This window comes from Vigna umbellata, chromosome 4 (genome assembly GCF_029865625.1).
Source record: "Vigna umbellata cultivar VRB3 chromosome 4, Vumbellata_1.0, whole genome shotgun sequence".
Taxonomy (NCBI): Eukaryota; Viridiplantae; Streptophyta; class Magnoliopsida; order Fabales; family Fabaceae; genus Vigna; species Vigna umbellata.
The window spans coordinates 25286484-25301111 of NC_142168.1; the positions used below are offsets into that span (position 1 = coordinate 25286484).

Here is a 14628-nt window from a genome sequence, read left to right on the forward strand (position 1 = left end):
TCGGAACAAGACAAAGCAACATTAAACATATATATAACTTATATTTTTATTAAAAAAATTAAATTAAAAAATCCAGTGAATAATCAAATATAAACAAACACTTTTATAAATATACTCAGAATAACATTTAGTTATTATATTACTATTAGAAATTAACATGATTCTTGTATATGTAACAATCCTCCCTTATTCTATATTTTATCAGCTTTAACATTTCAAAACAAATTATTAAAGAAAAATAAACAAAAATAAAAATCCATAGTTGTGAAACGAAGACTGTTTCTTTGTTGGAAATTAATTGTTGATTGAAGCCTGGAAAAGTGTCCCCTGACAGCAAAAGCACACGGGCTGAGATACAATGCAATAAATAGGGAGAAATCTTCAAGTGCTTCCAAAGTTTCATACTCCATCTATCTATCATGAGTTCAGAGAAAGAGAGAGAGAAAGAAAAAACTATGGTTGCTGGAGACCATGTTGATGTTCTTCCATTAACTTTTCTGGTTCACTTACTAGGCAATTCCTGCTATTGTCATGGTTCTGGTTTGGAGCATACACTTCAGGGGTGGCTTGTCTTGGAACTCTTCCAACAAATCTCTCATCTTCAATGTATGTTCTTCTATCTCTCTTCTTTCAAATTCACTTTCAAATTTCATTTTTTGATTCTGATATTTTCTCTTCTTTGCACAATCCATTGTTGTTTCAACTGTCTCAGTGTTTTCAACTTTCATCTTACATAGTTACTGTCAAATTTTTACAGTTTTGTTGCTAAAACAATAAATACTATTTTTTTATTTATCAAATTTTAGTAAGTTTTGGCAAAAGAATGACCGAAGTAGAATCACTATTGACAAACCGGGAAACTGTTAATTTTATTTATTTTTTAAGTTACACAAATACATCTTGCAATTAAATGAGAATTGAAATGTTAATTTCTTGTTAAATGTATACTTAATAAATGAAAACTAAAATGAATAGTTTTTCTTTTTAATTTTGAATTCAAATAGAAAAATTCTTTGTGTATTTACTTAATTAACTATAACAAAAATTACCAGACATAGAAAAAAAATGATACCGTTTGAACCCTGTAATAACTATGAACGGTTCTCTGCAAAGTACGGCGTCAACTACTTTTTAAAGTCTTGAGAAGATTGAATAACCTTATCTTTAATACGAGAATTGAGTGAACGTATTCTCTTTGAAAAATTCAATAACTATTCATGAAATACTGCTGAACAAATAAAAGTAAATATTTTTATATCAAAATATGCTTTAATTTTAAAGAAATATTTGAATTTGAATTTTCGTCATTACGAAATTAAATATTTTTTAATAAATTAAATTTTATTATTATTATTATCATTATTATGTGGTATTTTATTTATAAGTAATTATTCTAGATAATCTTAGTAAAAATTTATGGTATAATTATAATATTTGATGTCTAGAAAATGTTGAGAGTTCAAAATAAACAGTATTTATTTATTTATTTCATAATAAACTTTATGGAATAATTTTTTAATTTTGCTAAATAGTATTGCATCCCTTTTGCCAAAAAAAAAAATAGTATCCTTATCCCCTCGAAAATTATTACCTCTTTCTAAAATAAGTATATTTTTAGCTATATAAAAAGTTTCAAAATAACTGGTATTTCCATCTTTTAAAGAAATACTAATTTTTTTCTTCTTTTAATATATCATCAAATCGATTATATTTAAAATAATGTTTTTCTGAAAAATAAATAAAATTATTTTAACAAAATAGCTTAAAGATAAGTACATTTATTATGGTATTAATTATATAATACAGAAATAGTCAATAGGATCCAAAATTTCTAACCCCCACATGCAACATTTAAATGCTAGGTTTTAGTTCTTCCGGCTGGCGCCAACTCAGGAACTACACGTGGATAATAAGAAATACGATGCTATTTATGTACTTCCTAAATGCTATGTATTATACGCACAGGATAAATCCAACTCTTGTGAAAAAATAATTAAGGATAACATTAAGAATTCTTTTGAAAATAATTAAAAAATAATTTTATATTATGCAATATATAAAATTACATATTAAATAATATATACCTAATTCGTGTAGTTTAATTCATGAATTATTGAATTAACGACCCACAAACTCAACATGTTAATAATTCTTGTAATTATATAGAAAAAAATAAGTCGCTTTACATCATAACTACTGACGATGAGCTTATATTTTAATTGGAATTAGCACTGTTTTCGGTTTTTAGGGCACTTTGGTGGAAAAGAAAAGGTTAACACACTGAAGAGAATAAAATAAAAATTCAGTCTTATTACTAATATTTGTATTTTTTTACACTTCTAAATCTTTTTTATTATTTCCATTAATTTGCTCTCTCTAAATTATACTAATTAAAACACGTGTTGAATGCTGGGTTTACATATTTGATTATTCTTTTCTTTAATAATTGGTTTAATTATATGTTTCAATTTCTTTTATATTTTAGGTAAATGATTTTTCGTTAGTCCGTCAACTTAAAAAAAAAGACTTATTTATAAACATCTATTTACTTTTACTTCATATTATTTTTATTCTTTTCTCTCTCTATTTTTTCATTATTGATGGCGTTTACCACTTTATATATTTTTTACATCTAATATCTTTTGTCGAAAACTCTACCCAAAATAGGGTCTTTTTTGCTATAGTGCAAAAATAATTAACATGGTTTATTAAATTACACAATTCTTATACCACAATGTATAAAATTATGGTAGTAGATAATTTCTAATAAATATATAATTTACTTAAACATGACCAAAGTCATTTATAACCTAATAATTATAAAACATATTAAAATTATTCTAAATTAATATACTTATGAAATGCAAAAAACTATTCCAATATGCGAGTATGCAAAAGTGTTATAAATGTCAACAAATATTTTGTCCAATTAATTATGATTTGGTTGAGTGCATTAAAGTTTAACAATTATGTCTGACGAAAAACTATAATATTTAATAATTTCACAATATGTAAATCTTAAAAGTTAATTTATTGAAGAATTAGTGAAATGTAATAAATTAGCTAATTCTAATTTATTTTCAATTACCAATTACAAAATGATGGTTAGTTACTTTTCATTTCTAATTTAATTTTTTTATTACGTTATAGGTTCAATATAAACATAACTAACACAATTAATTGAATACAAAAATATATAAATAATGTGTAGTATAACATCTCATTTATTTCACACATAATATTTCATAGAAGAACATTACCTAGGGTTATTTATTTAAATAAGTACAAGAGATTCCTTCTACAATAAGTAAAACTACATAGTCGTTGTAACATCCATTTTAACTAAATTTTTCTTACTAAGTGAGATATTACTTAATTAATAAAGCATAATCAGACATATAAATATAGAGTATATTTATAGTGCTTCATTTATCTTATTACAAAAAGTTTAGAATATGATCATAGTTGGTGGACCAAAACCATAAATATAACAATTACAGGGGTAAGCTAATACAATTTAAACGAAGAAAAATAGTATATATAAGACATGACGATATATAAAAACATATGACAATGTTATTAAATTGATTTTTTAAAAGAAGAACCAATTCTTAGATTAACATGTCTCATTTCTTTCATAATTTCACTAGTCTATTACTCATTTAGAGAACATTGTGTTTTAAGAAACAACATAAAAAAACTCACATATTTATAATTTAAACTCTTCATTTTTGTTTATGTGTATGTGTAGTATCAATAGTGAAATTATGATATTGCTATCACTTAACTGAAGCCCCCTGATCTTGTTCATCTTTTTATACAGATTCATCCTGTTCTCATGCTAATTGGAATAATAATTACTGGAGGTGAAGGTAAAATAAAAGTACTTTCACACAATGTTTTATTAACATTTTTGCTTATTACTATATATTTATTGTTTATTTTGCTTATTACTATATATGATTTTTTTTATTCTCTAGTTAATAAGAGAAATTTTAATAAAACGACATGTTGAAAAGAAAATTGTGGTAATAGTTTCTGTCTCACTAAATGCTTGCAGCAATTATAAGTTACAAAGCCCTTCCTTTTAAGAAGAAAATCAAGAAATCGATACACCTTGTTCTGCATGCGACGGCACTAATACTTGGAATAATTGGAATTTACGCTGTCTTCAAGTTTCATAATGAAATGGGAATTGTCAATCTCTACAGTTTGCATTCATGGCTTGGAATTGGGGTTATAGTTCTCTACGGAATTCAGGTAAATCATTCCAATCTTCTTTTCAAACCCTAAATATCCTCAAATTATCACACTGCATTACCATGATCTTCTACTCTACTTTTGAGAATATCATTATGATTTCTTACATAGACATTACAATAAAGTCAAGAGATTTTTTGTGTCCATGCTCTGTTGTTGAGCTCTCTGGGTGGCTTATTAGGGATCTTTTTCTTTCTGCATTCCTATAATTTTGAATCATACCTACATAAATTTTATTTTTTTTTAAAAAGGTAAAATATATTTTTTTGTTTTTTAATTTTCTGTAAAAATTAGAATTAGTAATTCTTTAAAATTTTAATTTAATTTAGTTTTTCAACTTTTTAGAAACGTGTGAATTTAATTTTTTTTATCAAATTTTTAAAAACATAATTCATAATTTAAGTTGTTTATATTATTTCACTTATTTTTTCTTTAATTAATAAATGTGTTTGAAATTTCAAATAAAATTAAAAAAATTTGGTTAAAAAAACTAAATTTCTGTTATTTTAAAAAACGAAAAGATTAAATTAATTCAAAATTTTGAAAAGAAATAATTCTAATTTTTACTGAAAATTAAAAAATCAAAAATACATTTAACCTTTTTAAAATAACTATTTTATCTACGTCTAGGTGATTTCTAGATTACTTATCTTAGAAATAAATTTTCAGAATAAACAAGGGGACGGAAGTGTAGTAGGAGGTAGCCAGGAAATTGTAGCCATTAATCTTTTAGGATGGGGTGCAGATACTAATCATGGGAGTGCAGAAAAATGAAACCCTTATTCGGCATTAACCATTAAAGAATATGAAACGTATACTTTTAATTCAATTTTATTTCAAGTGTTTAAATCTGAGAAACAGTTATACTAATAATGTTTTATACTTATAACAGAATAAATTTTATTACAGAAAATGTACATGGTTGATGAACATAATTTGAAAGAATAATAATATTTTTGACAATTTTTTTACAATATTTTAACATGTTTACGTGTGTGATTGGTTTCATATTGGTGTTTATGATTATTATTATTGATTATGGAGTAATTTTGAATCAATTAATTACATAATGACACGTAAATGATGTTAAAATATTTTAAAAAAATTATTGTGAATGTATTGTCTAATTTTGAAAGCAATCTAACATTATTGATAATGTTGAAAACAGTGGATAGTTGGGTTTGTGATGTTTATCTACTACCACGGAGTGAATTCATCCCTGAAAAGCGGCACACTTCATTTACATGTGAAAATGGGAGTGTTTGTGTATGTGTTGGCTGTAGCAACTGCTTCTCTAGGGTTTCTGGAGAAGCTTACTTTTATGCAGACTTCTGGATTGTCAAAACATGGTTCTGAGGCCATTCTAGTCAACTTCACTGCCATTATCACAATCTTCTATGCTGCCTCTGTTGTCTTTTCTGCTGTCTCACCCTCCTCAACAACACCACATCACTAAGCAACATCACCTTTTTAATAACTTTTTCTCATGCTTGCCACTGGAAAATATATAACTATGAAAGCACACAAAAAAAAAACGTGATTATCATGAATAATGTATATTTCCAGTGTTATCTTCTTATTTTCATAATGCTTAGGAATAATTACAGTAGTACCTTGCTACCTGGGAATTGCCTTTTATTCAAATAACTAAAATAAGTGTTGTCATGTTTATACGACATTATTTTAGTTTAATTACTTTAAATTAAATATTTATATTAATTTTAATTTTATATATTTTTAAATAACTTTAATACGTAAAAGTTTGTCTAATTCAATCTCATAAAAAATTAATTGTGTATATTTTAAATTAATTTTATTCCTATTTGTAAGATCTCTAACAAAAAAAATTATTTGTGCTTCACTGTATATTCAATTATATTCAAGATGGCAGTGAATATTCTTTGTAACATCATACTCTCACTTTACCAAATTTAACCTAATTTTCCTACATCATACGATATAGTTGTACTCTTTTGTAAAATCAAATTTATACGTGTTGAAAGAATACGACTCTATAAATTTTTGTAAAGATTCCACACGCAAAATCTAAAAAATTATAATTAAATATAAAATAAAAATATAATTTATCTACATTAAATAAGGAATTTTCATTAGATTAGTATAAGTCATAAAGAAATATTGAGGAACACTAGAAAAAGAGAAAAAAAAATGAGTGTGCATCTACTAGTAGCCAGAAAAGATAGTTAAAGTAACAGCACATACGCGAAGCGGGTTGACCCAGGCCCAACAATGACACACATACATATACATATATATATATATATATATATATATATATATATATATATATATATATATATATATATATATATATATATATATATATATATATATATATTATTGGATTAAAACTGCATCTTTTGCAATATAATATTATATTTGATGATATAAAACTTTGATTTTTTAAAAATGTCGATTATTTGTAATATAATAACTTCAACATTGATAATGATAATTTTTTTTATTGCTGAAATTGATCAATTAACATTAAAACACACGCCAAATAAATTATAGACGTTATTCTTTAGTTAACCTGTAATGTTAGCAAATTGTAAGGTTGATATTTTATCATTTAGACATATATTAATATTTTACATAGGCTATACTTATTATTATTATTATTATTTTTTTATCAATTTTGTCTTCGGTTTCTATATAATAAACCAGACCTTTGTACCTTTGAAACAGTTTTAAAAATTGTATAGTTAAATATATTCCAGTTAAGCTTAAAATAAGTAATTTTTTAAAAAAGTCACCTGTTCAAGAAGCAGAAAAAAAATACTTATTAAAATAAGTTAAACATTACTTACTTTTAAAATAAACAAATTAGAAAAAACAAAAAAAAACTATTTATTTTATTAAAAAATATTTGTTTGAAAATAAGTATAGACAAACTGACCTGTTATTTTAATAATAAAAGAATATTATTTTTTATCATTTTGGTGAACATAAATAATATAAAAAAATAATATTTTTCAAGAATAGTTGTTACGGAAAAAAATATATTAAATTAGGTATCACGTAAAAGAAATAAATAAATCTAAGATGTCCTAATTTATATGCAAAGTATTAAGAGGATTGAAGGGAAAAAGTTTGGTCTCATATATAATTAAAGACAAAGACCAACAAAAGGAGTTTCTTGACTTTAAAAAGAAAAGGAGAAAGAATAAAGATAGTTCATTGATGGGCAGAAAACTAATTAACAGAACAAGTTCTTTAACTAATCAAGAAATTAAATACAAACTCTTTTCTTTCGGAAAACTAGAGCTGTCAAAACGGGTTATTAGACCCGATTCGGCCCGGCTCATCACGTGTTGATCATTTAGTGAGCCAACTCAATCTGACTCATTTATTAGCGATCTAGAAAAATTCGAACTCGGCTCGACCCACCACAGATTGGTAGGTAAATGGGTTGGTTCATTGGGTCACTTAATTACAATTTTTTTAAATAAAAAAAATTACAAACTTTCTATACTACAAATCTAAACAAATTTCACTTCCAACATGAGTGTTTAATTAATTTTGAAAATAAGAAACTTAAATAACTTTTTCAAGCAAAAACAAAATAATAAATATTTTTTTATAAAATTAAAATTAAATTTTTAATAAAATAAAATGATGTAAGTGGATTGGTGGGCCAACTCGGCCCACCACGAGTTCAACCCGCATGAGTCGGGTTTAAACGAGCCGGGTTGAAATCTGACCCGCATAAATAAAATACAATTTTTTCTAACCCAACCCAGCTCAAACCCGTGGTGGGCCGAGTTGACTCGCGGATTGTGACCCATTTTGACAGTAGCAATGAGATTTTGTGGATATGTTTCTACTTTTTTGTTGTTGTATTTTTTAATAATTTCTTATTCCTTAATTGTTCAATTAATATCATTAATATACTCATTTAGAGTATACTATTAAAAGTCAATAATATATCATTCATACACGTTATCATTAACCTTTTATATTCATTTTCATTAAAGCTTGAAAATATATGATTCAAAGATAATCAAATTCATGGAACTGTAGAAATAGTATTTAGTGGGCATTATTATATAATATTATTTTTATAAGTCATTAAAAATAATTTATTTTTAATATACTCATATATTAAGATAGAAAAGGCCAAAAAATAACATGTAAAAATTTGTCAAAAACAAAAATGAGGTAATAAATTAAAATATTAAAAAAAGGAAAATGAAAGGTTGGAGAAAATGCCATGTGGAAGAACTTTAATTAATATTGTGAAAAAGATTTATTCATAAACCTTGTTTTTTATATCATTATTCATAACGATCGAGATTGATTGGTCCATATGAGCTTTACGTGTGTTAGATGTCATCTTCAATCACCTTATCAACATTGTTCAAAAAAATTTGAATACCTAAGAGAAGATAACACATTTTAAAGCTCTCTCTTTCAACCAATCTTAATAGAACATTGTAGAACTACCACCACAACTTTAACATATCTGCATTCTTTAAATTAGGCTAATCATAACAAGTGTTCTAAGAACATTGGTTGAGAAATTAGAAAAAACTAGAAAAATAAAATGTATTAGAAAGATTTGTTTTTTTTTTATGAATGTTTTTCCAAAAAAAACTTTTCTTTTAAGAAAATATAGTTTTCAATAAAATTAAATGAATAAAAGATGATATCGTACACTTTATATTTAATTCAAACTCATAAAATCAATTATGATATCATGTTAAGAAATGAACTTTAATCTTAATTTAAGTCCATAAAATTAGTTCGTAAGATAAAATTTACGTTCAGATATATACTTTAAATTGATTTTATTTTTAGTCCAAAACTCATAATATATGTTGAAAAAACGAGTGTTAAAAAATAGGTTGGCCATGTTCATATTTGATTGCTTTTTTGAAAAGGTAATTGAGTTGTAATTAATTTGTTAGCAATTGTGATGATTATTCATGATGCAAAACTACATGGGTGGGGCAATGAGAACATGTGATTTTCAATGAGGTTGGAATATGGAGAAGTGAGACAATCTGTTTTGATAAGTAAGAAAATAAAAATAGAGGTTTAAAGAGGAAAATAAAACTCTTACGGAAAGAAAATGGGAGTGGTTGATTCTGGTGAAATGATGAAGATAAGATCCAAATTCAATTAAATCAAAGTTTGACAGTGATGCTAACTGTAGTAGGATACTGTTACAATTAAGGGCCATTTTAATGTCTATAATAGTGGTTACATATGTTTATTTTACAAACATATCATATCAAAATATTTTTAATAAATTATATTTTGGATTTGTAATGAAGAAAGATTATAAGACATACTAACGTAATAATATACCTTGCATGTGAAATTTTGAAAAGATTAATAATTTATAATTAAATAAGTAATATTGGTTAATCTTAGATGAAAGTTTAATTTTCTAATTTTGAATATGGGAACCTTTGAATCCTATCATTCCATCATTTTGATGAATAATTGGGCTAGTCATTAATACCAAGAGCCATGCAACCAAAAATCAATCGTGTTGTTCATAACAGAGAAGACAAATATTATTGATAGCATATATATATAAATAAATAATAAGAATAAAATGCATACATAAGAGTAAATTACACTTTTAAATTAGAGAAAGAAGGAAATGATAAGATTTTGCATGATGCATGATGGTTAGGTAGAAGTATAAGGGTTTATTAATTTGATTGTTGGTATTCGATATAATTGCAACTAACACCTTTCACTTTGAAAATGAAGTGTACGTTATTACAACTGAAGGTCTGATTATTCTGAACGTTAGGTTACAGTTCAAAAACCGTAGTATATGTACTAAAAAATAACACATTAGATTACAATTATTAAATATCGCAAAGTGTTCCCTAATTTTAATTCAAAAAATCTTCTCTCATTCAATCCGTTAACACAAACAGGATAAAGGTTCTTTGCCCATTCGGACCATGACCCCAATTTTTTTACACAAAAAAAAAAGTTATCATAAATAAAAGTTTTTTTTAAAATCTTAATAACATTTTTATATGTTTCACCTCCTCAAATTTATATACAGTTATAAAAAAAATTTGGCACCTTCAAAATATAATTTTGAAGAATTACCACTTTTAGCCTTTATGGAGTCTTATTTTTTATGGCTATATCCTTTCTCATCTATTTTCTCTTTAGTTTAAGTTAGGATCTTTTGGAAGTGATCCATTTTTTAAAATTGTTTTCAAACATGCATGAATGTGTTGTGATTGCTGCAACAAACTCTTCCAACGTTAAAAGACTCTGTGATGGTTTTAAAGTTTTACATAAATTTGGATAATTTGTTCAGTAATCCTACTCTTTACTTCATATACATCATCATCGTGTTTTGAGAGTAAGGGTTCAGAAACTAGAAGCTAAGTAAGCATACAACAATGGCTGGAGGTTGGTATTTATGTTTCCGCATTTCTTATAATATGAATATGCTTAGATGTGCTTGTTGACATATTTAAATTTATTGAATCCGTAGTATAAATTGTTTCATATAAACTTAACTTCATTGTTACTACTACTCTCATTATGTTATGTAAATTGTATAAATTTTTCTACTTGTATTTGATACTCAACATTGATACATGATGAACTAATCAAATTTTGATCCATATATGTATATATTATGAAATTATATGAACAATTCAACATTCTCGAAATGAATGGTCACCTCACTTTTGTATTAATGTGTGATCTTATCTCATTCTAGAAGATTATTTTTGTAGTTCATTGGTACATATCAATTTTAAACAACGTTTCTTAAATTTCACAAAATTTTATTAACATTCGCATTGGTCTTCAGATTGCATGAAATGAAAGTGACTATCAACCATAATCAAATATGCACCCGAAGATCAATATATGAAATACATAGTCACTGTTGCAAAAAAAAAGTTTTCGAAATCGCTTAATATGCCTCGGTTAAGAAAAACAAAATCTTTAAAAATGCGTTAACATTTTTAAAATTTTTTCACAATAATAAGCTTTGGTTCTAAAATAATTGAAGCCTATATTAATATATGTTTCGATTCTTAAAGAATCGATGCCTATAGTTTTCCAAATAATTTTAAAAATGTCATTAGTGACATTTTTGTAAATATTTGTACACCTAAAATTTTCGATTCTTTAAATAATTGAGGCTTATATCTATGTAAATATTTACAAAAATTACACTAGTGATATTTTTTAAAATATTTGCACATTTATATGTTTCGATTCTTTAAAGATTGAGGCTTATTATTTTGGTAGGGTTTCCACCGAAGTTTTTCATTTGTGTCATTACATTAGTTCTCCACTTCAAGAGCCACTTTGCTCCCTTCCTCGTCACCAAATGCAAATCACGTTATCACTTTCATCGTCAATCCTCTACTCTTCTTCCTTCCCTTCTTTGTAGCCACTTTTACATATTAGAGTCGAAAAACTCACCTAATGGCTTCATTCTTGCCCAGCGAGGCCTAAATAACTTGTAACTCGTTGGGTGAGCCATATTTTTGTCTAGAGACTTGAATACTACAGGTTTGGTTTATCAGTTTCACTCAACGAGCAGCCAACTCGCCCAACGACTCAGCCTGACACCCAATGGTGATTTCTTGGTCATCTAGGGGCAGTCCATGGCGGTATAACCCTAGAGGTGAGTCTTTTCTTATGTTTGTAGCGTTGGGTAGGAATCTAGTGGCCTCGACATGGGCTATTTGTCAAAAATTCATTCTTTCTTATCCAATCATGCTTCCATGAGTTTTAGCTTGTTTTCCACCACTAGAATTGCTTCCCATTGACTTATTTCACACACTCAAAATGGAGATTATAGGTAAACAATCATAAAACAACTAAACTAAAAAATAATGCAAAAACAAGATAAAATCTATGGAGAAGTTGATTTTATTGACAAAACTTAACACAATAAGAGATAAAAAATACATTATCAAGAAGAAAGAATGCGCACAACAGGTTTTAGAGAAGTTATAGGTCTTCTAAGGCTTGTGAGAACAATTATTCTTCCTCCTTATATCTTCATCTTTTTCCATCTTTCATTTTGTAAGCTTGGACTCTCCATAGCAATGAAAAATTAAACCCACTTTGTTGGAGGTAAACGTAACCACTAAACTCTCTTGTATTTCAAATGTTTACACACACACACACACACACACACCCACCCACCCCCCTTCCCCCCCCCCCACACACACACACACACACACACACATATATATATATATATATATATATATATATGTACATAACTAGTTTTCTTGTTTCTTGCTTAATGCTTGCTTTGGTTTGATCATCCATAGTTTGGTACTTGGTTCATTAGGTGTTGAAAATATGTTTTGTAAGCTATAACTGAATTAAGAGGCCTGATGAAGCTTGTGTCTAGGAATGAAGTTTGACCCATTAGTGGTCTTAAACCCTAGTTCATAAAGTGGGTTTGTTTATTATGGGTTCAAGGGATTGACTCCTAATAAGGAAACCTAAGTTCTTTCTACCAAGGGATTGAGTTTTAGTGAATTTGTGGGTTGACATTGGTATACTAATGGAAAGGAGTTGTGTTTATATGTGTGTTGGTGAAATCTAACCCAATAATATCATTTCATATCGTTTCTTATCCTTTTCACTGTCGAAGCGTTTTCAATATCAAAGTTCACCTTTTACTGTTTATGCTCAAATTTACTTTCTTGCACACAATCTTAAATTGTGAAAATATTCTTTAGTCTAAACTATTTATTAATTGTGTGAGTATTTGGTATTGCACGAGTTTCTTAGGAAATGATATCTGGTCTTACTGGTTACTACTTGCTCAACTTGGTACACTTGCCAAAGAGTTAATCGTGGCGAGGCTTCTTCGTGAAGCTTTCTACATTGTGTCACGAGGCTTCTCTACGAAGCTTTTCACACCACGTCGCAAAATCCTTGCCACAAGACACATTCTCACCTATGGTTGGTACTTCACATTTATTCAAGGATTTGTTTACTTGTTTCTAATTTTTTTCTACAGCTTCACAAGAAAGTAAATGTCATGGAAAAGTTATGTGTCTTTGTTAACACTCAATGGAGATGTTTTCTTGCCCTATTGTGGTAGGTTTGCCATTCTTAATCTTGTTGTGATACGCAATACATTATCTTCTTTTCAATTTGTTTGGATGATTTTTAACAACATTTTTAGAATAATCGTTGTCATTTTAAACTTTTAACTATGATTATTTTAAACGTTGTTGTTTTTGTCAAACTTCGATGGTTCAAAATCTATTGTTGGAAAATTGTTTTAACTATCGTTGATTTATTTTACAAGTAATTGGATATTGGAATTGTTTTTTCTTGTATAAAAAACTACTTTAGTTAATGGAAACTAATAACTTACATGTATGGAATTGTTTTAAATCATGTGTTGAAAATGTTAAGTATTTTAAAATTGATTGGGTATTCTATGAATTTGAAATAGTGGATTTGTTGATGAAGTAATACACTCTGTCTATGTTACTTTTGGCTTATTTTAAGTATTGATTGACCGTGACTAATCTGAATTAGTATATAAGTTAATTTCAGAACAAAATTAGTTTCAATTGGTATTTAAAACATGTTAAGAAGTTATAAAAGATGTATGCTAAGTTGTCCATTGCTTGTGAATTTGTTGCATTTTGTGTTTCTGCATATTTCACTTGAACATTACACTTACATATTTCACTTGAGTATTACACTTATCAATGAAACAAAGTTTAAACAATAACAATTATTATAGAAATACAACATTATCTCTCAAGTGTCACATTGGTTGCTCAATTGATAATACTCATCACTCAAACCACGACTTAAAATTTGAATGAGAGATGTGAACATTTTTCTCTTCTTTATAGTTCTCATCGTCCAAACAAGTGGCCACTCAAATGATAAAAAACTTGAAAATATGTGATAGTTTATGGAAATTTGTAGCATGATACAATAAAGAATGTGATAGTTCAAGCGCCACTGTGACGTTTAAGCTATTATGAAAGTTAATGTTTGACTCTTTTTTCATTGTAAATTGACACTCAAACACTTTGAATGCTCAAATGAGAAAGAGTGAGAACTAATTCTTTCTCCTTGATAAATATATGGATTTAACATTCCCATAGATTAACAAATCTGATTAGTCAAACCTTAATTTACATATTAAGCAAAGGAAATTCAGTATTAATTATAATTACCTCTCTTCAAAAGTTATTATACTATTCCTTTATTAGAATTTTAATGTAAATTTCATCACTTCATAATGTTAACAAGAATCACTGGACACTTTTGTTAATAAGAGAACACAATTATGATTAATGTTTCATTGATTTAGTATTTAACATACTAGGTCACATGTTTCAATTTTCG

The 14628-nt window shown here is 26.8% G+C and overlaps 1 pseudogene across 1 annotated transcript; it reads left to right on the plus strand.

Moving 5' to 3' along the window:
- Positions 1-290: 290 nt before the first annotated feature.
- On the plus strand, positions 291-5880 carry LOC148199682 (transmembrane ascorbate ferrireductase 1-like; annotated as a pseudogene). Its single transcript, XR_015785424.1, has 4 exons — positions 291-606; positions 3824-3872; positions 4061-4260; positions 5429-5880. The product of XR_015785424.1 is annotated as a transmembrane ascorbate ferrireductase 1-like (transcript).
- The last annotated feature ends 8748 nt before the right edge of the window (positions 5881-14628 follow it).